The 21,510-nt window shown below is 44.5% G+C and overlaps 1 long non-coding RNA gene across 2 annotated transcripts in view; it reads left to right on the forward strand.

The window, feature by feature from the left end:
• The window catches only part of LOC145500504 (uncharacterized), a 47,469-nt gene extending 26,228 nt beyond the window's left edge, over positions 1-21,241 (forward strand). The window contains exons 5-6 of one of the 2 annotated variants that reach the window (XR_014051099.1): positions 12,957-13,028; positions 18,746-21,241. This is a non-coding gene — a long non-coding RNA (uncharacterized LOC145500504). Of the gene's footprint in view, positions 1-12,956; positions 13,807-18,745 lie in introns of those variants that run through there. The other variant, XR_014051100.1, reaches the window with a different exon arrangement.
• The last annotated feature ends 269 nt before the right edge of the window (positions 21,242-21,510 follow it).

A 21,510-nucleotide genomic window follows, 5' to 3' on the forward strand; every position in this document is an offset into this window, starting at 1 on the left:
AAGATTCCCGGTTTCTACGCCAGTGCTCTCTATCTTTCGACCATGCTCAGAGAAATGCCTTGTGGGAAGGAGAAGGTCGTGCACTACGACGATGACCGCCAAGCGAAAGCGGCCGAAGTTCTGATTGGCCGGTTGAAAGCGGGGAGTTGGTCTGGCTTCGCCGAAGTCGACATAGAGATCCCGGAGCGTTTGTGGCCAAAGTTCGAAGAGATGTGCCCGTTCTTTTGCAACAAACGAGTTCCCGCCGAAGCTGTGCCGAAACATATGGAAGAGTACTTGGCGAGAACGGGCAGACAGCGCGGAGACGGGAGAAAGCTTGTGCGGGCTCTTTCTGCACAAAGGATCCTGCTTTACGCACCTCTGTTGCTGTGGTATGTGAACCATGGGGTGGCTGTCACGAGGGTTTCCAGAACAATCGACTACAAACCGGGAAAGATCTTCCCCTGGTTCATGGAGCAGGTGACAGAGGCGTGCCGGACAGGAGACGTGGACAGCAGCAAGGCGCTGCTCGCCGATGTGTTCAAGCTCCTCGGAAACAGCGGCTACGGGAAACCGATCGAAGCGCTGGAGCGGCAAACGAACGTGATATAAACGAAAGACGAGAAGGTTGTCGACAGAGCGCTGCGGAGCGCGTATTTCGGCCGTTCCAAATTGGAATCGCTGTCTATCAGCTGGCGAAGCTGCGGATGCTGGAATTCTACTACGACTTTCTCGACAAGTATGTCGACAGAAGAGATTTCGAGCTCATCCAGATGGACACGGACAGCAGCTACATGGCAATCTCCGGCGAGCGGCTCGAAGACATTGTCCGGCCAGAGCTGAAGCAAGAATTCGAGGCGGAAAAAAATCAGTGGCTGCCTTGGGACAAGTGGAGCAGCCGGACCCCAGGTCTCTTCAAGCTTGAGTTCGAGGGCAGCCGGATGATCGCGCTGTGCTCGAAGTGCTATTTCGCCGACGAAGTAGAGGGAGGCAAAAAAAGAAGTTCAGCACGAAGGGGATGTCGAAAACGTAGAACGAGCTAACATGGCAGCGTTTTAAGGAAGCGTTGGAAGGCAGCAAAGATATGGCAACCAACAGAGGTTTCAGGATGCGGGACGGACAAATGGTCACTTACAAGCAGCAGAAGCTGAGGCTGAGCGCTTATTACGACAGGTGGTGGGTGCTGCCCGACGGGATTCACACCGAACCGATCGAGTTTCAAATTTAGTTCACGTCAGCCGGAGGAGGAGTAGTGTTTGGAGGGACAACCAGCAACTCTTCACGAACAAAGCCGCCCTTGGGACCGTTGTGCAGATAGTACAGAACGGGTTCATCCAGTTTGGAAAAAGACCTTTCAATGCTGTAAACTTTCAAAGACCAGATTGGATCCGTGACCCTTTTCACGCCTCCTTCAAGCTCGCCGGACTGGTAGAGATAACGAACTTGGACAAGAGGGGGGAGTATTTTTTCGCGTTTTCCGACGGGCCTCGAATAAGGTGTCGACGGCCTTGCATAAACAGATTTTTCTTTGATGGCAACGGCTGGTTTCTTGCCGATAAGGCTTGTGACCTTGTTGTTCAAAGCCGAAACAACTTCTGGGAGTCTTTTCACCCAGGCAGTGGACCGCTGGCCCTCAGGGAGTCGCATTTCCACGGCGTACTGCTGTCCGAACAAGCGCTCCGCCAGGGTGCGGTTGAAACGTTCAACAATGGCCTGGTTGCAGTGAATGTCAACGCGCCTGCACCGGATATATGTGTTGTGCTTGTCCATCTCTTGTGTGAAAGCGCCCATGAATTCGCACCCGGGGTCAACCTGCAACATTTCAGGCCATTTGAGAGGCCCCCGCTTGTAAATCTTCTGAAAGGCCTGGGCGACCTCATCAGAACTTTTCGAAGTCAGGGGTTCGGCCTCTTTGTAGCGGCTGGCCACGTTGACAACGGTCAGCGCATATTTGAAAACTTTGCGGCCACGAGGGAGCTTGTCGTGCGGCAGAAAAAGAAGTTCCGCCTGGTGGACCTTGTTGGGTGTGGAAACGTCGAATTTCGGCCAAGGAATTCGCCTCGGCACGGGGAGAAATATCTGCCAGAGCGCTTGCCTGATCAGCCACTTTTTTGCGGTTTCTGCAGGTACCTTGGCGGCCTCGGCTAATTTTTTGATCGCGGCGATTCCTTTCCAGTAGCCCCCGGGGCCGTAATAAATCTTCGCGAGTTTGGCGTCCATATATGTAAGGCGTAAAAAAGTTTAAAGGAACCGGAAGGCTGTGTAGCCCAGAGCGAGCGCCCCTGCGCCCACGAACGTGAGTTCACCCTTTTTCTGCTGCTCGCTTCGCTGAAATCTGAGAAATCTGAAATCTGAGAACTTGGGCTCCTTGGGGGGTACCATCTGTTCGTCAGGATGCGCCTGGTTGTAGAGTTTGAAGGCGTAGTCGGTGTTGGTAAAGTTCTGCTTGGCCTGCTCCTTTGTTTGCGCGTTAGCCGCGATCCAGTCGAGAAGTTGTGTTCGGTCGCGCGTGTATTTGGCGTAAGCCGCTTGATAATCTTCGAGAGCTTTGTCGTGGCGCTTTTTTTCTGCAAGCGCAGCTTTGTCGCCCCCGCCAAGCGCCCTCGCTAGATAATTGCCAGCGATAAAAGCCGTGGCGTTCAACACAGCCCCGCCAATCATGATAGCGATGCTCGCCATTGTATATCTTGTCAATCTATTTTTAATTGTTCTCGTATGGCGGCGGCGAGGGTTCGTAGGGAGGAGGTGCAGGGCTTTTTTCCGGTAATGGGAATTCCTCAGTATTAAGATCCTCAAAATCGGAGTATTGATCCTCAGAATCGGAGTCTTCATGGGTGATAATCTTAACCGCCCAAACAAAATTTATTGCATCAGCGGTATAAGAAGTTATCTTGTATGCAAAAAACAACAGCACAGCCGTTGTGAGGGCTTTGATGGGGAAATAAGAGCGCGCCATTGCGTTATAATGATGTTTTTTTTCTAAACGCTGTTGGGGAGGATTTTCTGGTCCTCGAGGTACTTTTTGAGTGCAATGCTGCCCGCCATGACGGCGGTGAACTTCGCGTAATTTATCACGCTGCTGCTGGGATCAGAAGTGAAATTCTCTTTCACAACCTTTTTTGCGGCCCAGCCGATGCCCGCGGCTAATAACGTGAGAGTTGCGGTGTCAATGACGGTCTTGACAAGCTTGTTGTTGGACATGGTGCGTTTGATATAAGTAAAGAACGAAAGTTTAAAACAAAATTAATCTGTGTGAAGTATATATGAAATAATTCATATTTGAACTGCGGTAGTAGATGAAAGTGAAGTGTGATCATCGCAGTAAATTTTCCAATTTCACTCACGGGAAGATTGGAAAATTTACTGCGATGATCACACTTCACTTTCATCTACTACCGCAGTTCAAATATGAATTATTTCATATATACTTCACATCATTTCACTCACGGGAAGATATGAACTCAATTAATTGACCTCGCTCCCAATGTGTGGCTTCATAGCTCAGTTGGTAGAACATCACACCGGTATCGCGGGGGTCACGGGTTCGAATCCCGTTGAAGCCCTGATTTTTTTCAGGCTTCTTCTTTCCAGTTGCTTAAATTGGAAAATTTACTGCGATGATCACACTTCACTTTCAAAATTAATCTGTCTTTATTTCGATTTGTCTACCTTTCTGGGAATTCCAGGCAAAAACTTTGTTTTGGTGATTCCGCACACAGCACACTTCACTTTTAGCAGTCGCCGGTTGCTTTTGTAGCAACAATTTTTGCTGTTCCTCGGACGTTCGGCGTCACTCGCCCGTCTTTCACGCAGTAGACTTCCATCTGAGTATATTTTTATAAGCTTTTCTCCAAACTGTGTTAATTTAATCTGTCTGTTCTTCCTCTTCTTCTTCTTTTGCTGCTGCTTCTTTTCTTCTTCTTAGTATTCGTTCTAGTCTTCTTCTTACTTCTTCTTGTTTTTCTCTTTGCCTTTCTCTTTCTTCTGCGCCCTTATCAGCAAACGTTTCGTTGGCAAGTTGCACCACCTGTTTGACAGCATTTGCGGTGAATTCGAGCCATAATAACGTAATTCCGCCAATTGCGGCTGTAGAGATGAGAAGATGCGCAATGGATGGGTTCGACATCGCGATATACATTACACTCAAAAGTTCAAATCATTTTTTTAAATCCTTTTGGCCGTGTCGCGCGAGCAGGTTCTGGCTCGACACGCGCGGGCTCAGGTGCGGGAACCGGCGTTTTAATTTTGTCAAATGCGGCATTGGCCACACCCTTGAGCTCTTCCCGTTTGTAATATATCCCGAGCAGTGAAACGCCTATGCAGCCAATAGCAATCCATTGGTTGGCACGGAGGCCGCTACTTTTTGGGCTTTCGCCTTCTGTAGTCGGGGCAGGCTCAGGGGGCTCTGTGGCGGCTTTTGCCTTATTTTCCCCTAGAGCCCTATAAGCCTCGGCATCTTTCTTCTGTTGTTCCCGCGCCTGCCGCGTTCTTTCAGATGTCGCTTTGCCAGCAGCCACACGCTTCGGATTTTTTTACGCCCTGCGTGGTTGGAGTTGGAGTTGTTGCTTGCTGTGTGATATCTACAGCAGGTGCTGCCTGGGTCTCAACCTGAGGCACCGTGATGGCAGGTGCGCTCTCGGATTGTTTGGTTGACATTCTGAAGCAAACAGTATTCTAAGCAAATGAAAAAAGTTTAATTGTTAACAATTTGTCGGCAAGCCCTCAGCAGTTGTTAATGAATGGTGACCGGTTATTCTGCAGTTGCTGAGCCGGGTACTTCATCAATGCCCTCAAGCGGATATCCGTGTTCATCACGAGAAGGGTGGCTCTGCTCCGGCAACTGTGAACTAAAATCAACATGTTTTGTGGTGATGAACACCGCGTTGGCCACAGCAAGAAACTGGCCGCACTTCAAGGCAAGGTTGCCGACCAGATTGGATAGCTCTTTGTTCAAGATGTAGTCGTTTCTGAGCTCTTTTTGGTAAGCGTCGATGTATTTGATTTTGACGGCCATTCCGACCGCTTTGGATACAAGAAAAATGAAGCTGTCGATCAGGCTATCTGTTGTCTTTGAGCCCACGTACGTCTCGTAGCGTTTGGTGTATTTCTTCACCTGCTCGTGTGTTAACTGCACTCCGATGGCCTCTTTGGCTTTGCCTGTGGACGCGAGCACGGCCAGCTGCTCGCGAAGAGCAGGAATGTCAGGTCCGGGGGCGGTTGGAACAAGGCCACCTTCGGGAGCACTCGACGGCTCGGGCTCGGTTTGAAGAAGGTTCATAATGTCTGCTAATGCGGCGTCTTCTCCAGCCATTGTGCAAGGCTATATACAACTTTCATTTTTTTATTCAAATAACTTAACCCCGTAGGGGTGGCGAAGCGAGAACACAAGATAAGAGAACTTTCGCACTTTCAGCTTTGAAACCAGACCTTTGTACTCATCCGGGGAGAGCTCGCCAGCGTAATCATCGAAGATGGCTTTCGTTGTCCTGGCCGAGGGGGTGTAAAAGAGGACGATCGCCGCCACGTTCTCCCGGAAGGAAGATGTTATGCCGGTCAAGTTCTGGGTCAGCACCCAAACGCTGATGCCCATATGTCGGGCAGAAAAAGCAAGATTCACCGGCTCGCCAGTGCACCCTTTCACGTCTTTGGAGGCTGCGCAGTCGTCGAGGATTATGAGCGTGTTGGTGCCCTCGGAAAGCCATCTCACGAGCTTCAACCACTTTTCCACGGCGTGCTGCTCGCAGACTATCACATCCATTCTTAGATCGTTTTCGCCAAGCCGGTGGTAGGTCTTGTTGTGCATGAACGTCGAGCAGATGAGAACGATGTAGTCGAACTTTCCGCGGAAAGGGCCGTAGAGCTGGTCCACCACGAACCTCGATTTGCCTGAATTGGTCAGCCCCACAATGAGCGCATTGAAGGGTATCTTGCTTGGGTCCATATTATTACTGTACAGATTCTTGCTGTCTGTCCATAACGTTGAACTGGTAGTCGGCGATGACGAATACATGGCCGTTCAAGTTGCCTGAGAATGCTTTCCTCTCGATTTCCAGCTGGACACCGTCTGTACTGTTCACAATGCGCCTGCCGCTTCTGTGCATTTCTTGGTCCGCCATGGAGCGCATATCAATCAGAAGCCCGAAATTATCTCCGGTGTAAAACTTTGTCGCATCCATGTGCTCAGTTTTATTTTTTTCCTTCACGAAGAAGCGTTGAGCCTCTTCCCACATGTCCTTGCCTTCGACGCCGTTGCTGTAACTCATGTTGGGTGAGCCGTTGATCGTGACGCTGACTTTCGTCAGATTCGGGAAGACGTATTTTTCTGAATCTCTGGTGCCATTACCATACGGCTCTATGAAAAGCAGCAGGATGGCTTTTAGCGACCTTTTTTGGGCGTCGATTTTGATGTTCTTCCTCGTGTTGGTGTTTTTTTCGAAGTTCACCACTTTGGAACGCATCACGTGGTCAGAGGCGAACTCTTTTCCGCTGGAGTAAATGCTGTACGCCTCGTCTCCCAGAGTCTTGCTGCGTATCATTTCGTACTCTAGCTGGATGTTGGTCAGCCTGTATTTCAGCTGGGTTGTATCAGTTCCAATGACCACATGTTCAGCTTCAGCAAGGGTTGTTTCGATTACGAGGTCGTTGTAAAGGGCCTGGGGGTAGAAACGCCGTGGTCAGTTAGGATCTGATGGTCAAGCCTGATCCGGTACTTACTTCCGTAGACCTCATTCAGCTTGTTTTCCGCGTCGACGCCCGAGGTTTTCTTGTCTCCCGCGTCTGAGCGGATCTTGCATAGATCCTCGCTCTGAATCCCTTCGAGAATCCTGTTGTTTCGTTCTTCCTGCGAAAGGAAAAGGTCATCAAAGATTTTGTAGATGCCGTAGCCGACCGTGTCTTGCAGGGTAGAGCCTCTGAACCTCACGTGCAGCCTGTCAACGAGCGCCCGCATGACATTCTGGACAAGGAAGTTGTTGGCGTGCCCTCCAGAAAGGTCGATGTTAAAGATAAGCGATAGCGAGCCCGACACCAGAACCTCGTTCACGTTTAGCCTGGGCACTGAAACATACAGCGTGTCGCCGGGTTTGGCTTCAGTGCGGGAAAAGGTGATCCGCTTGACCGTGCGCTCGGCCTGCATGGCACGTAATGTTTTTTTGCTGTACGTTGTGCGAAGGTTCTCTGGAACTGACATTGTGTATAAAACACCGGCGATTATTTCTAATTTGAAAAATAATAGGCTTGCAATATATCGCTATGGCGGAAGGTGAAGGAACAAGTTTTGAAAACCCTGCTTATGACTCATACGGTTTGGGTGACGATGACGATGATGAAGGTAGAGATGCCAACGAAACGACTCCTTTCTTCCCAGAAAATTCGTCTACGCCACATGGTAAAGAAGAAGAAATTCCAATGCAGCACGAAAAAAGCGGGTTGCCTGCAACTTCTTATGCTGAAACCTCTTTCACCGGGGCTCAGACCCTGAGTGAACAAGCTTGGGTTGCTACAAAAGATATCTACCCGGACATGAGCTCAAGCGAGCTTGAGGTTTCATATAGCTCGAAGGGGAAGCTCCAAGTCAAAATGTTTGGAGCTGGCAAAAAACGTATGACCTGTTTACCAAAAACCACAGGAGAACGGGAAAAGATCAGATCAATCCAAACCTTTCAAAAGAAATAAAAGACGCTCTCGGGCCTTCCAAATACGAGAAGGTTCGAGAAATTACGTACGAAAAGCGGAAAGAGCTCAAAGAGAAGCAATACGAGGCTTCGCAGAAAGAAAAACAATAAAAAGGAAATGGGTGAAATAAGAGGAGCCATGAAAAAGAAACAACAGATCGAAGCTCTTGAAAATGAAGAAGGTTCACAAGAGGAAATTGACAAACTGAAAAGAGAATTGGGAAGTCTTGAAACACAACATCAAAAGGCAAGAAGCGCTTATGAGGGAAGTGTTCAAGCGGCAGAAGATAGATTAATGTTGGAGGAAGACATTCAGGTGCTGGAAGATTCGCAAGCGGTAGATGTTGCAGAAAAAGAAAAAGAAGAAGCGAGCGAAGCTCTCAAATCGATAAAGAAACGAAAAGAAGCACTTGAGCATAGAAGGAAGTTTGAATTGGGAAAGTTGTTGGATAATGAAGAAACAGATTTTACCCCCGAACGGAAAAAAGGAGCAGAAAAAAGATTTCAGCTATTGATCAAGAAACAAAAAGACTGAACGAAGAAGAAAAAGAGTTCCAAACAATACTTGGTAGGAGAAATGAATACATGGAAAAAGAAATGAAACTTCTACAAATTGATAAAGAAGAACTGGAAAAGGCACAGAAAAAAGACCTTGAGATTATGAACGATAAGGATGGGGCGCCTTACGAAAAAGATGCGGCAGAAGAAAGGGTGGACTGGCGTGACAGAGAGATCAGTCGAGTTACTGCCCGGCTTGAAGAAATTGGGAGAGAAGCCGATGGGGAGAAATCTCTTTGGGAAAGAGTGAAAGACATCTTCAAAAAATATGGGGTGACGGTAACAGCAATATTTCTTGCTGCCGGGACCACAATTGGCGCTGTCATCGAGGTCCTCACCAGAGGTTTGAAAGGTACCGGTAAGGCTTTGGGAAATGGGCTAAAAGAGCTCGGCAAAAAATTCGCTTCCATATTGCCCGGGCTGATTGGCTCGATTGTGAGCTTTCTTTTCAAAGCCGCCGGCCAAGTCGTCGGGTTTCTGGCCGAGCACACCTGGCTGCTTATTCTTGCCGTGGTGGCCTTTTTGTTAGAACAATTTCTTAAGAAGCAGCGTTAACTTTACCGCCAAACCACGAACAGCAAAGCCGATAATCCAACTACACCGACAATTACCGCTGTTTTGTTTATTTCATGTTGCGATGTTTTATCTGGAGCCGTGGGCTCAATTTTTTGCGCAGTCGGCTGTGCTTGCTGAGTTTCGGACGAAGCTGGTTTCCTTGATTTGGCTGTTGCGGCTTTGTGTATCGGGTTGGACGGGTGGCTGTTGGGTGGGTTAATCTTTGACGGGCCGCCTGCCATTAGTTTGAGCCCAGCTTTTTTGTGTCTGGATTTACCTCGTTGTTCACCCCCAGTTTCATCCCGGAGGCCGCCTGTTTCAGCTTGTTGTAGCCGATTGTGCTTGCGGTGTTTATTATCATTCGCGCGGGCATGAGCCAGGCCATGGGGGCAACAGTGAGATTGAGCCTGACCCTCGCTTGATCCACCGCGAGCTGGTACCTTTGTACGCTCGCGGCCAGGTCGGGCTGTGTGATAGCGCTTTCCACCAGCACAAGGAACTCGCTCTGTTGCTTCTCTCGCTCGACCGCCCGAACCGAGAATGCTACTGCGGACGTTGACTTGCGTGCCCAGGATGCAGTAAACGAAAGCCTCGATCGACTGGTTGATTCGCGCCAAGCCCGCCTACGTCAAACCTGTGTTTGGCGCGAACCAGTCCGATTGGGTCTCAGAAGCGGCCCCCGGCTCGATGTAATAAATCAGGTTTCCTTGAATCGCTTTCCCACCTTCATTGCTGAATTTGTTTCATCCCGGGTATAGGTAGTCAGTTTTCGACGCGCCGCTCGCGTAGACGTAAACGCTTCCCAGACCGTGGTTTTCCCCGTGCGTGTAGCGGAAATCACTCGACGGATCTACACCGAACTCGTTGCATATCCTTTTGTACGAAGCGACATCATAATGATTGTTGAATTGGTTGAAAGGCGGGTCTCCGGGCAAAGCGCTCATGTTCTGAATTCCTCCTAGCTGGTACAAAATTCGCCTGACCGTGAAATACACGTGGAAGATGTAGAAAGCTCTTATCTGCAGGGGGAGATTCATCCCGCTGTCAAAGCCTTCGCGAGAAACACCGCACCCCTGTGTCGCGCAGAAAACCGCGAAGTTGAGCTGCTGCGGCCAATATTTCATGTCAGGCCCTCCTAACCAGTGTTTTGATTCGGCTGCAGAAGTGTGCCTGAGTTTGGTTTCTTGAAATATTTCTCTGAATTTTGTCGTGAAATATTGGTCAGGCGTGACGTAGATTTTGATTTCGGCGTTGAATATTTTTTTCAAGCTTGCGCTTTGCCGTCGAAAGGTACCGCAGGGATGGGCAAAGAAACTTTTGAACCAAGCAGCGACAGTTGATAAGGAAAGCCCCCGCTGTCGCCCAGACCGAGCGCTTTTCTCATTTCCGCGCTCCAGTATTTTCTGTCTGAGCCGAAGACGCTTTGAAACGAGTCTTTGCTTTCTTCGAAAAACACCTCCGCGGTCACGTTATTTTTCTTGTCGACGCTTCCTTGCGAAATGAACCGGCTTTTGTCCGCTTTGGGGAAGTGGTTTAAAAAGTTTGTCCACGCTTTTTTCTTCGCCGCCTCCGCTTTTTTTAACGCAGGACCATTCCACAAATTAGCCATCTTATTTGAACACAATTTTATTTGTTGAATATAAAATGGTTGTTCTCACTATTGTCACGCAACAGAACGGAGGGACAATATCTTTTGAAAAACCGATACCGAAAGTCCATTTCATGAAATTCATTTCTTGCAGTTTGTACAACAGCTGGGACACTTTGAAGAAAGAAGGTTCAGGCTCCTTGGGAGATAAAAACAAAGATAGAGCTTTGTCAGTTAGTAAAATAACCCCAGGGCATTATAATTTAGAAAGCATGGCAAAACAAATAGACGGTCTGTTCGACAAATATCACTATAGACAGTTGGAAACAGAAATAAATCAACCCGTTGGCCAGCTTGTAATCAAAAATTTTGGGGCAAAACCGATTGAACTTGATCGCGATTTAGCCGATTTGCTTGGTATTGGGCAAAAGTTGGATCTTATAACAGTCGTAACACGGCTTACATATCCAACGACATATTTTGTTCATTGTAATTTGATCGACACGGAAAGGAATCTGTTCAATTGCAAAAGGTCAGATGTAATAGCCCTGTTTGATGTGAAAGGGAAGCCTTATGAAAAGGTAAGCTACCAGGGTTCTCCGCAACAGGTTTTGCGAGACTGCTCTACAGGCGAGTTCATAAATAGCATCACCATTAGCGTCAAAGATGAAAGTGGTGAACTCTTTGATTTCAAGGGCTTATCTCTTCTTTTTGAATTAGAGTTAAATTAAATTTCTATATATACGCAATGTCTTCGGCGAATCTGTCACCTCCAAGCGCGCCGCCTGCCGACCCTCTATATCCGGTGGTGGCGAAGCCTTTTCAAAATTTTCGCTCGCAGAAGGTCAACGAGATTTCCAACACTTTGGCGTTGAGGTCCACCACTATCGCCTTGTTGCTAAAAAATACAAACGCGCGAGAAAGTTCGTTAATTGGGGTGCAGCCGGCTCCAGCGTTCTCTCCGCAGCGTTTTCCAGTGCAAGTTTTGGCTCCGCTCTTTCTGTGGTTGGTCTGCCGGCGGCAGTTCCGCTTGGCGGCGCTGGTGGGTGCTTCGCTCTCGTTTCGTCGGGGCTGATAATCGCCAGCAAAAAACTCGATTCGAAAATAAAGAAACATCAAGAGATTACCACGCTCGCCGTTGCCAAGCGGGATACCGTCAACAGACTTCTATCAAACGCTTTGAACAACAACGAGGTGTCTTCCCACGAGTTTGACATCATCCTTTCCGAGTTTCAGCAGTACAACTTTCTGAAAGATCAGGTCCGAGCAAGGATGCTTCGCCAACCGTCGAAGAGATGGCTTACTGAGTTTGATGTCAATAAAATGGAGAAAGACATCCGCGGCAGAGTTGAAGCGGAAATGATCAAAAAAAATAACGAATCCTCCCGCTTCGAACTAAGTTTTAGAAACAGACGGTTTCATTTGCATGTTATAATAACATGATTGTCTGCTTCCACTTGGTTGCGTTTCTCGCCCACGAGTATTTCACTCCTGAGTGGCAAAAAGAGGCTCGTGATATTACGCGCAAGGTCGTTGCTGCTATGTTTGAGGCGGATGCTGAAGTTTTTCGCTAAAGCAGTATGCCGTCGGAAAGGAACAACTCGTGATAATCATAACCATACCAGGAACATGGTTTTAAAAAACCCTTGTACTCAGGGGTGGCTTCAATGAGAGGCATTACCTCCGTCTCGCGGCTCAGCGACTTTTCATGAACATTTCCCTCATCAAAACAGTGGAAACATTTCCCCTCGAAAGGGCCGTCGGGATATTCGAGGTATATTATCATGGGCGAAATCTGCTGCTTGAGTTCACAGAAGGGCAGTTTTAAAATGTTCTCGTGTACTTTGCCCCACCCGATTTCCTTTTTTTCCTTGAGTTTTATCGCGATCAACTCCTTGAGAATCATCTCACGAAGCTCTGGAGGGAGGTTTTGAATGGCCTCGGAAAGTTCGCAGCTTTCTTCCAGGGGATACCTTCGGTTGTTGGAAGCCATAGTTCCTTGCGGTATAATACAAACCCTCATTTCTCCAATTGGGTTGCCTTTAGCTCGAGAAGAACGAGCTCGAAAGCTTTCTTCGCTTTTTCACGCTTCCGCGTTAGCCGCTGACTTGCGTTTTTTCCTCCGCATCCCCTGCATAACCGGTAGTAACATAGCACCCCGAGCCCGCAGACCTGACATGGGGCTGGCATTCTCATCCCTTTCTTTTGCTGGTAGTTGTGCTGCTTGCAAAAGGTCCCGTAACAACGCTTCCCGCAGCTTTCTTTCTGGCCCTGCATCAGCCACCCGCACTTGTTTGGCGCTCGAGACATCGCGGCTCGGGCGGTATAACAGCGGGCTCGCTTGTTTCCAATTGCGCCCATTTGTTGTGAGTAGTATAGGGGGAGTCAAACAAATACTGTTTCAAAGAGGGAGCTGAATTTCACCGTTTCGCAGCCCCCAGGTTCAACCGGCCCGAGCCTGTGAGGGCCAGACTTGATGGTGGGGGCTGCGATAAGGTGAAATAAAGCTCCCTCTGCGAAACGGTATTTGTTTGACTCCCCCTATACTACTTTGTTTTAAATTTTGTTTATTTATTTATTTATAATATTATTTTTTTTCGCAGGGATTTGGCGTCAAATGAGATTCAATATCTACCTACAGGAGTATTCTCCAGCTTGTTGTGGCTTCGATACCTGTATGTTAAAATGAAAAAACTTTAACCTTGCTACACAAAACATTTAGAAGCCAGCAGTCTCAGATTTTGATCTCTAGTCCGTTTCGTTTGTGATTTTGATGTTTGTATTCTTTTTAAAGTGACCGCTTTTTAGTACTTAATGTTTAGCAGTTTAGTAGTTAAAATTAACCCCCAGCGTGCAAAGGTGAAAGGGATCAGAGGATATATCCGAGATGTACTTTGTGATCTCGGAAGTTTCAGTATCGTCAACTGTTTCTGCTTGTCATTTGGCAGCGGAGTTAGTTTAAATTTGTCCTCTTTTCCCTTTTTTCCGGCTAGATGGAAAACGCGAGGCCGGGGTACAGGGTACGGGTTCTCGGGGTCTGTAGAAAACACGGGTTGTGGAAAACACGGAGCTGGTGTAAAACACGGGGTCTCAGTGGAAAAAGTGGGGTCTTAGTAGAAAAAACGGGGTACCTTTTTTTCGCCAAAATATGAATTTTCCTCCCTAAAATGAGAAGTCGAAATTTTGTTAGTTTAAACTGCAGTGAAAATCAATTTAACATCTCGAGGTGAAACGCGCTTCTCGATCAAAAAACCAAATTAAGCATTTCTTGAGAAACAAAACCATTCAAGAGCCAACGTGTCGTGCATTGGTTTTCTTTTGGGGCGTCTATTTTATTTTTAGCAGCAACTTAAGTGTGGATAACACAGGGTCTAATAATAAAAGCACAAAGCAACATAACGCGCCTGTGCACGGTATTCTGTAAAGAAAATATAAACTAAAGAAATTTGATTACTTATAGCGGAGCTCCGGCGGCCCGAAGAGCCGCCAAGCGGAGCCCCATACTCGTATAGGAAAGAAAAGGAAACCCATGAATTGATTTTCTCGTGGTTATCATGGCTAGCGGTATTGCTCGTGGGCGCGTACGCACGATGGCGACGACGACGACGGAGTCGCGCAACATGGTGGCCATACTCCAAATAATAGGTTGACAGAGACATGCAGCCTTGGTTTACCGTGTATTTCTTTGATATTGGACATCCATGTTATGATCAATTGACACCTGTCAAAACAAGGTATCCGCTGACCAGTATCACGTGACATATCGCGGGCTTAAGTTTACAGCTCATCGCGGTCGCGTGTTTTTTTGAAGTTGACCGCTGACAAAGTGCTGGTTTTGGATTGGATCGCGGGCTCATCCCAGGTCAACTTGTTGAAAACAGGGCAGGATTGTTCGGAAGCCGGTTAACGGTAACCCAGGATTAACAGTTAACCGAATTATAACTTTTTCGTCTATACAAATGCTTTTTACTGCTTTCTCTTGTGTATATAGTCATCGTTAAAACTCCAAACAGAAGGCCAAACAATATACAGAAAACCTCACGGCAAAGTTACAAAACTCAAATCAAAATTCTACCATTTCCTGGGTTATTTGGCTCTGAACAACCCGGCCCAGGAGCTACGCTTTAGGCTGGCCTAAATCTATATATTAATTATATCTTTGATAAGTTAATAAAGATGGTGAATTTTAAGCTCGGTAATGAGCTAGCAGTATGCAGGACACCTGTCATATATGAACTCAGTTAAATGACCTTGTTCTCCATGAGTTCTCGTAGCTCAGTGGATAGAGCGCCCGCCCGGTGTTCGGGAGGTCATGGGTTCGATTCCTGTTGGGGACTCAGAATTTTTCTTTGTCCCACGCTCGTGTCCTGTTGATTAATTCACCTTCACATACATACACACATACATACATAAACTTTATTTAAGCTCGAATTTCAGAGTAGCTTGACAAGCTAATATTTCCGAGCAACAAAATATTTGATAACGAAAAATTAAAATAGAAATTGCTATTTACATATTTACAATTGACTTATGTTAACTAATTATAAAATTGTCATTTACATGTTTTATGAATTGGTTTTACTGATGTGCTTTTTGAAGTCTGAGAAGTTACATAACCTTATAAAATTGGGTAGAGAATTCCATTTTTTTGTTGCCAGATAAGTAAAGGAGTGGAGACCAAAAGTTGTAGTTTTAGGTTTGGGCATTTCCAGTATATAGTTTCCACGCATGTTGTATGAAGTAGAACGGAACGAGAACATGTTTCTCATATAGGCCGGATAGCTAGTGAAAAATAGACTTTTGTACAAGGTAGTAAGGAATTTACAGATGCGTTGATCATGAAGTTGGAGACAGTTTACCCTGTCTAGCAGCACATTATAAGACGATTCAAAATCGCTTAGAATGAATCTCAGAATCCTTTTGTTAAGAGCTTCTATTTTGTCCCTGTTGTTGGCACCGCAAAAGTGCCAAACTGTTGAGCAATAATCAAAATGAGGGAGTATGTAGGCCTTATACAGTTTCACTAAAATGTCTTTGGAAATAAGGTTTCTGAACCTAAGCATTACATTAAACTGGTTGTTGACTTTTTTGGCCAACATTCCATTTTGCCGGTACCACCGGTTTGCTGTTTCGACTGCGTTACGCATGCGCCCATCTAGCGCAACAGGATCACTGTCCGATGAATATATTTGGTGATCGTCTGCATAAGCATTTAACTTAACATCCCCGCAAAACAAGAAAATGTCATTTATGAAAATATTGAAAAACATGGGACCGAGGACGCTTCCCTGAGGCACGCCTCGTCTTGCATGTAGCCACTCTGAAAAAGTATCCCCTATCTTGACCCTCTGATTCCTTGAGGATTCAATTAGGTCTTTTTTAGAAAAAGTAAAATAAAATAAATTATTTGTTTATCAAGCATCTGAGCGGGCCGGATTCCTAAATCCTCGAACTTGATTGGCTAATCATGCGCACGTGACCGGTCCAGCTTTTTACGATACGGCCCACGGGCCTGATTTTTTCTTCGCTGCCTAAATTTCGCTTCTAAAAGTTAGCGGTAATCGTCAATCTTTTGCCTTTTTACACGTCCATCGACGATTAGTCAACGCAAGTTTATCTCTGTTCACTTTAGAATGGCAAGGAAAGTCACTGTAAGTAAATTCAATTAAGTGTTTTGAAGTTGTGAGAGTTTGCTTGGTTGTTTGGAGCTTGGCGCTGTTTTGGCGCGTAATCCTGTGTTTCTCTCGCCCTAAAATTTGAGTCAATTTCAGTCGAGTTTACCTCTGATCGTTGCTGTATTTAGGAGAATTTCTGTGGAATGCACTCAACGAATTTCGCAGCTTTCTGCTATTTAATTTACGGTAGAAAAGTCTGATTTCAAGTGATTTTAAAAGCAACGACTGACAGAAATTGTTTTTGTAGTAAAACGTTAAACTTCGCACGAAATTTCACACCGCAAAAACAATTTTGGAGAGCTTAAGTTTGGAGAACTTAACTAGCTCGAAAAAAATCTGTTTTTTAATACATCTTTCTTTGTCTACTATCTGAGTTACTCGCTCGTTGCCGAGATTTTTTACAAATCATTAGTAGACGGCGCGCAAGCCGATTCAATGACAAGAGTTGCATAAACAAACCCATTTGTAATCTGTAAAACCAATTTACTGCAGGAAAAAAAAAATGCGGCCTCGGGCAGCATTTTCAAGCCCGAGGTCACAGTTTTTCACCATATGGACCGACCCTAAGCCGGCAAATAACATATATGTATTTGTTCGAACAGTGAGCGGAATAAATTTTTATACCATGAAGAAATGTGTATGTCAAGTTATGACAGTTGCCGTATTTGCTCGATTAAGCGCCGGTTATACCTTGTAATTAGGACCTCAAGAAATGGCTACAAAAATTACCCTAGAATATAAGGAATAAACACCGAGCTTAACTAGAATGTAGAAATGAAATATGTCTAGACAAGCCGGGCCAAATTTGAAACAAAAGCTAGGAGAGTTTAAAGGGTTATTAATTGAGAAAATACAGTAACCTTCTCTTAAATGCCAGTTCCAAAATAAATTCTGGTGTTCAAAATAAATTCTGGTGATGAAACAGAAGTCTGCGCAGTATTGTAGTTGCTTGAGTCTGTTTCAGTGCGAAAATCCCCACTCTTACGTATATGGATTTCGTTTTTGGTGTCTCCGTATATGAGTTCACAAAAAAATGTCGCTCTGGTGAAGTTACAAGGTTATTCCCCTTGCGTCAACTACCGACTGGGACGTCATTAGCGATATGCCCTGTCGTTTAATAAATGATCGGACTCCAGGTTTATAATTACTTTTGTATTATTTCATGTAGCTGTTGTGTTCATTAGTCGCGCGCTGAACGTAGGTCTGCAGTCGGAAGTGGTTATTAGCAATTGTATGGAAAGACTTTTTCATTGTTTAAGATACTACGCAAAACAATCTTTTCATTATTTCATTATTCACAATACGATACGATACGACACGACACGACACGAAACGATACAATACAATACGATACGATACGATACGACACGATAGCATACATACCATACCATACAATACAATACAATACAGTACAATACAATACAGTACAATACAATACAATACAATACAATACAATACAATACAATACATTACAATACATTACAACACAACTTTATTATGTCATACCCTTTGCTGTTCAGGTGTGACATCACATTAAGACCTTTTGCAAAGGTAATCATAAAAATTGCAATTTCCTCGGTTGGGATTGGTTTAAAAAACTCCTATTTTCCACTAATTCACTCGCCAAGTTGTTATCGGACAGTTTGTTATTGGACTGTTTCTTATCGGACAGTTCAATAAGCCAATCAAATTCAAAGTTATAGTTTAAATCAACCAATCACATTCAAAGTTGTAGTTACGTGCCTGCGCTCGCGCGCTTGCTTTTCTGTTTCTGGGGCCTAATTGCCGGTAGAAGGCGCGGTGACCTTAGAATGTTTCATCTCCTTTGTAGGTTTTTTAATGCCAATTTTCCCCTTCTTTCATAACTTGGCTATTCTTCGTTTCTCGGAAATTGTAATTTTTATGATTAATTGGTAATAAGACCTCGTGTCGTCCAATTCGGTCTGTAATCATACTCGTGATAAACAAATCGGACTCCCGCTGCGCGGTCGTCCGATTTTGTTGTCACTCTTATGATAACCGACCGAATTGGACTCCACTCAGTCCTATTACCATTGCTTATTAAAAATACACGCACAGTTACTGCTAAATAAAATAGATGTCTTAAAAGGAAACCAGTGCAGGACACGTTGGCTTTTGGACGGTTTTCTTTCTCACCAAATGTTTACTTTGCTTTTTTTTTTTTTTCAATCGAGAAAAGCGTTTCTCGCCAAGATGCTTAATTGATTTTCATTGTAATTTAAACTAACAAAATTACGTCTTCTCATTTGGGGGAGGAAAGTTCATATTTTGGCGAAAACAAATGGTACGCCGTGTTTTCCACGTAGACCCCGTGTTTTCCACAAGACTTCGTGTTTTCCATTCCCCGTGTTTCATACAGACTCCGGGACTCCTTACCTCGGCCCCGCTTGTTTCATTTTTTGTTTTTTCGATGTAGCCCCCTTTTTTATCAGTTCGATTTAGCAGCATTGCAGAATTAGCACCAAGATTTCGGATCTAATAAATACGATCCAACCCAGTGGACTTCAAGACACTTTGTTATGTTCTATTACGTCATAGCTAAAAAAATCGCATAATAACCCATGGCTGTGTTTCATCCTCATCTCGCCCCACGCCACCCCCACCCTACCCCTTCCCTCTCCTCGGTGGGGTACGAGTTTGCTTGTTACTCTCGAGGATTAAACCTACTGACATACTTTTTGCGTAACTTTTCTCAGATTTCTGCACAACAATCTCATAAGCACCATATCAAATGAAACATTTTTCAACCTTAAAAATCTTCAATATTTGTAAGTATGCAAATTAAAAACATTAAAATTGCCACTCCCATTATGGACACTGTAGCCAGGGGTTTCAGTTGCCCATTAGAGACACATTGCGTCTTGGACAGTGAAATAATTTTATGATCTTGATGAATAGCTTACTGCGCCTTTCAATAACATGCGAAGATTAACCGACAAATGCGTTTTTCACTACCGTCAATCAAAAGTTTGGCGGCTTCTCCCATCTTCCGGCTACTACCGAGCGCGCGCTAATCAAATCATTGAGCACAGTTCAGACAACGAAACAGTGCTCGGCAGTAGTCGGAAGCTGGAAGGAGCCACCGAACATTTGACTGACGGTAGCGGAAAACGCATTTGTCCGTTTGGCATTGAATTTTAGAGTCCGCATGTTACTGAAAGGCGCAGTAATACAACTTTCTCCAGCCTCACGTAATATTTACGCTTATGCCTTCAAAACAAAAGAAGACTTTAAAATCTATAGTGAAGTCATTCTGTCATTCTGTACTGTCTTAGCCCCTCAAAATTTCACAAGACCTTTATGCTTCAAGAGCTTTTATTTACAATTACTCTACCATCACAGTTGATATCGTAACATGCTTTCTGTGTGGTAGTGATTACTTCTTCGGTATCGCAGACAGTTTTGTAAATCCGACATGCTGAATGCTGTAATATAGCTGTGGAACCGATTTGAAATTGATAACGAAATGTTTGGATTTCAATTTTATTAGATTACTCAGTGAGAATCGTCTCCAGAAAATCCCTGATCAAGCATTCAAGACCCTGGCGAATATGAAGATACTGTACGTAAAAATTGAATCATGATCAACTGAATTAACAAAATATACATTATAAACTGCAGAGACTTAGTTTGCATAATGTAGGTAATCGCTTGATTTTCAGTGTTTTCTGGAACAAAGCGAACAAGAAAAGTTACCGGATCATCTTCTGAAATCTCCAGAAGAATAAAATTTCGCATGATCTTTGGATTACCATCAACATTCTTTCACCGGCTGTTTTCAAGCGATTTTCGATGATTTTTCTTCTTTTTTTTTTCTTCTTTTTTGTTTTTTGTTTTTTTTTTTGTTTTTTTGCATACGTAGTACGATGAAGTTAGTTTAAATAATAACCTTACGTACAATACTAACATTAACTACAGCAGCAACATTGCTTACAATATTAACATCGCACGAGAGAATTAAGTCAGGAAAGAGAGCGATAGCCTCGACGTTTTGGGGGGTTGGGTAGTAAATATAAAATAGTGCGACTTATGTCAGTATTGCCAACCTAGTCAGAGTTACGGATGTAGATTAAAGGGTCTATTTCTAAAAACTGTCTCGCTAAAAGATTAAAAGGTTACTTCTTGAAGGATAAACTTCTAAGTATCCGACTTCAGCACGGCGTTATCCATGGGATAGTTTCCTAGTAACAATCGAACGTTTTCTACACTGTAAGTTGCTGACCGAGCGCTACCCCCCTCGGCTTTTGGACCAAGGTTGGGCCAAAAATACAATAGAAAAATCGAGGATCCATAAACTTGACAATATGGACCAAGAAGATAAGGTTAGTAACATATCTTTCTGGCACAGGAGGCCATTTTAAGTCGCGGAGTGCCGTCTGCCAAAAGCATTAACTAGTAAACAAACTTAGTGAGTTATGGCAACTGAGAATGATATGATATAGCTTATCGTCTCTCTCGGTTATGGACGTTTTTGTCTTTATTTAATTTTTTTTTCCTGTCACTTTAAATCAGGTTAGTCTGGTTTGTTTATAATTTCATAATTCTACAATGTCTTTTTTATGTATTTTCTAGATTGCTTTCAGATAACCCTATCGAGACTATTGGATCACATGCCTTTGCCATCAATCCAAATGAAAATATTGCCATGTAAGAAAGCCTACTAATTGTTATTATAGTTTAAAATTAAAGTTTCCGTTGTCCTCATTGGCCAAAACTGATCACGTGATACGGTCTTGTGAGAGCAGACTCGATCAGGTGATGGTAAAGGCCATAGGCATACTATTAGACGATTGTGCTCGCTCAGGGAAGTGGCTCAGGAAACACGGCTTTGTCCTATAACGTTTTGCGTGAAGATAAAACACAAGTCACTTTCTTAAATTCTAAAGGAAAATTCATTATATGACGAGGGAATTCCTCGTTAGACGTCATGCGGAAACCCGGCGATGTCGCAGGGGAAATTTACGAGTCAGGTTATGAATTTTCCTTGAATCGTATAACCTTCTTTTAAACCCTCATCCTACAACATATTCTACATACATATCATACCAACTCGGGTTTAGTCAGACCCCGTAACAAAATGCGCTAAAAACAACACCGGAATATCACCTTCAAGAAACTTTTCTATTTAAAAGTTTTTTTAACTGTTAATTTAACAAACAACATACCACGTTGGTGTATTAATAACCCAATTATTAACTTTTTCCCACACAACATACACCTCAATGATTTCCTTTAAATCTCACTCAATAATAATTTTTAGAAAACTAATGTAAATTATGCTTCCATTTGGTTATACAAATATTAACATAGCTCCTTGACGTGTTTACTTGTCAACGTAGTCCTCTGGAATCTAAACGTAACATTTGCATTTAAGTCAGCTAAAAGATGGAGATAAATTCTTAAAATTCTGTCTAGCCATGTGAGCTATTGTGAATGTTTATTATCACCTGGGATCTCATTG

The sequence above is a fragment of the Orbicella franksi genome, chromosome 10 (assembly GCF_964199315.1).
Source record: "Orbicella franksi chromosome 10, jaOrbFran1.1, whole genome shotgun sequence".
Taxonomy (NCBI): Eukaryota; Metazoa; Cnidaria; class Anthozoa; order Scleractinia; family Merulinidae; genus Orbicella; species Orbicella franksi.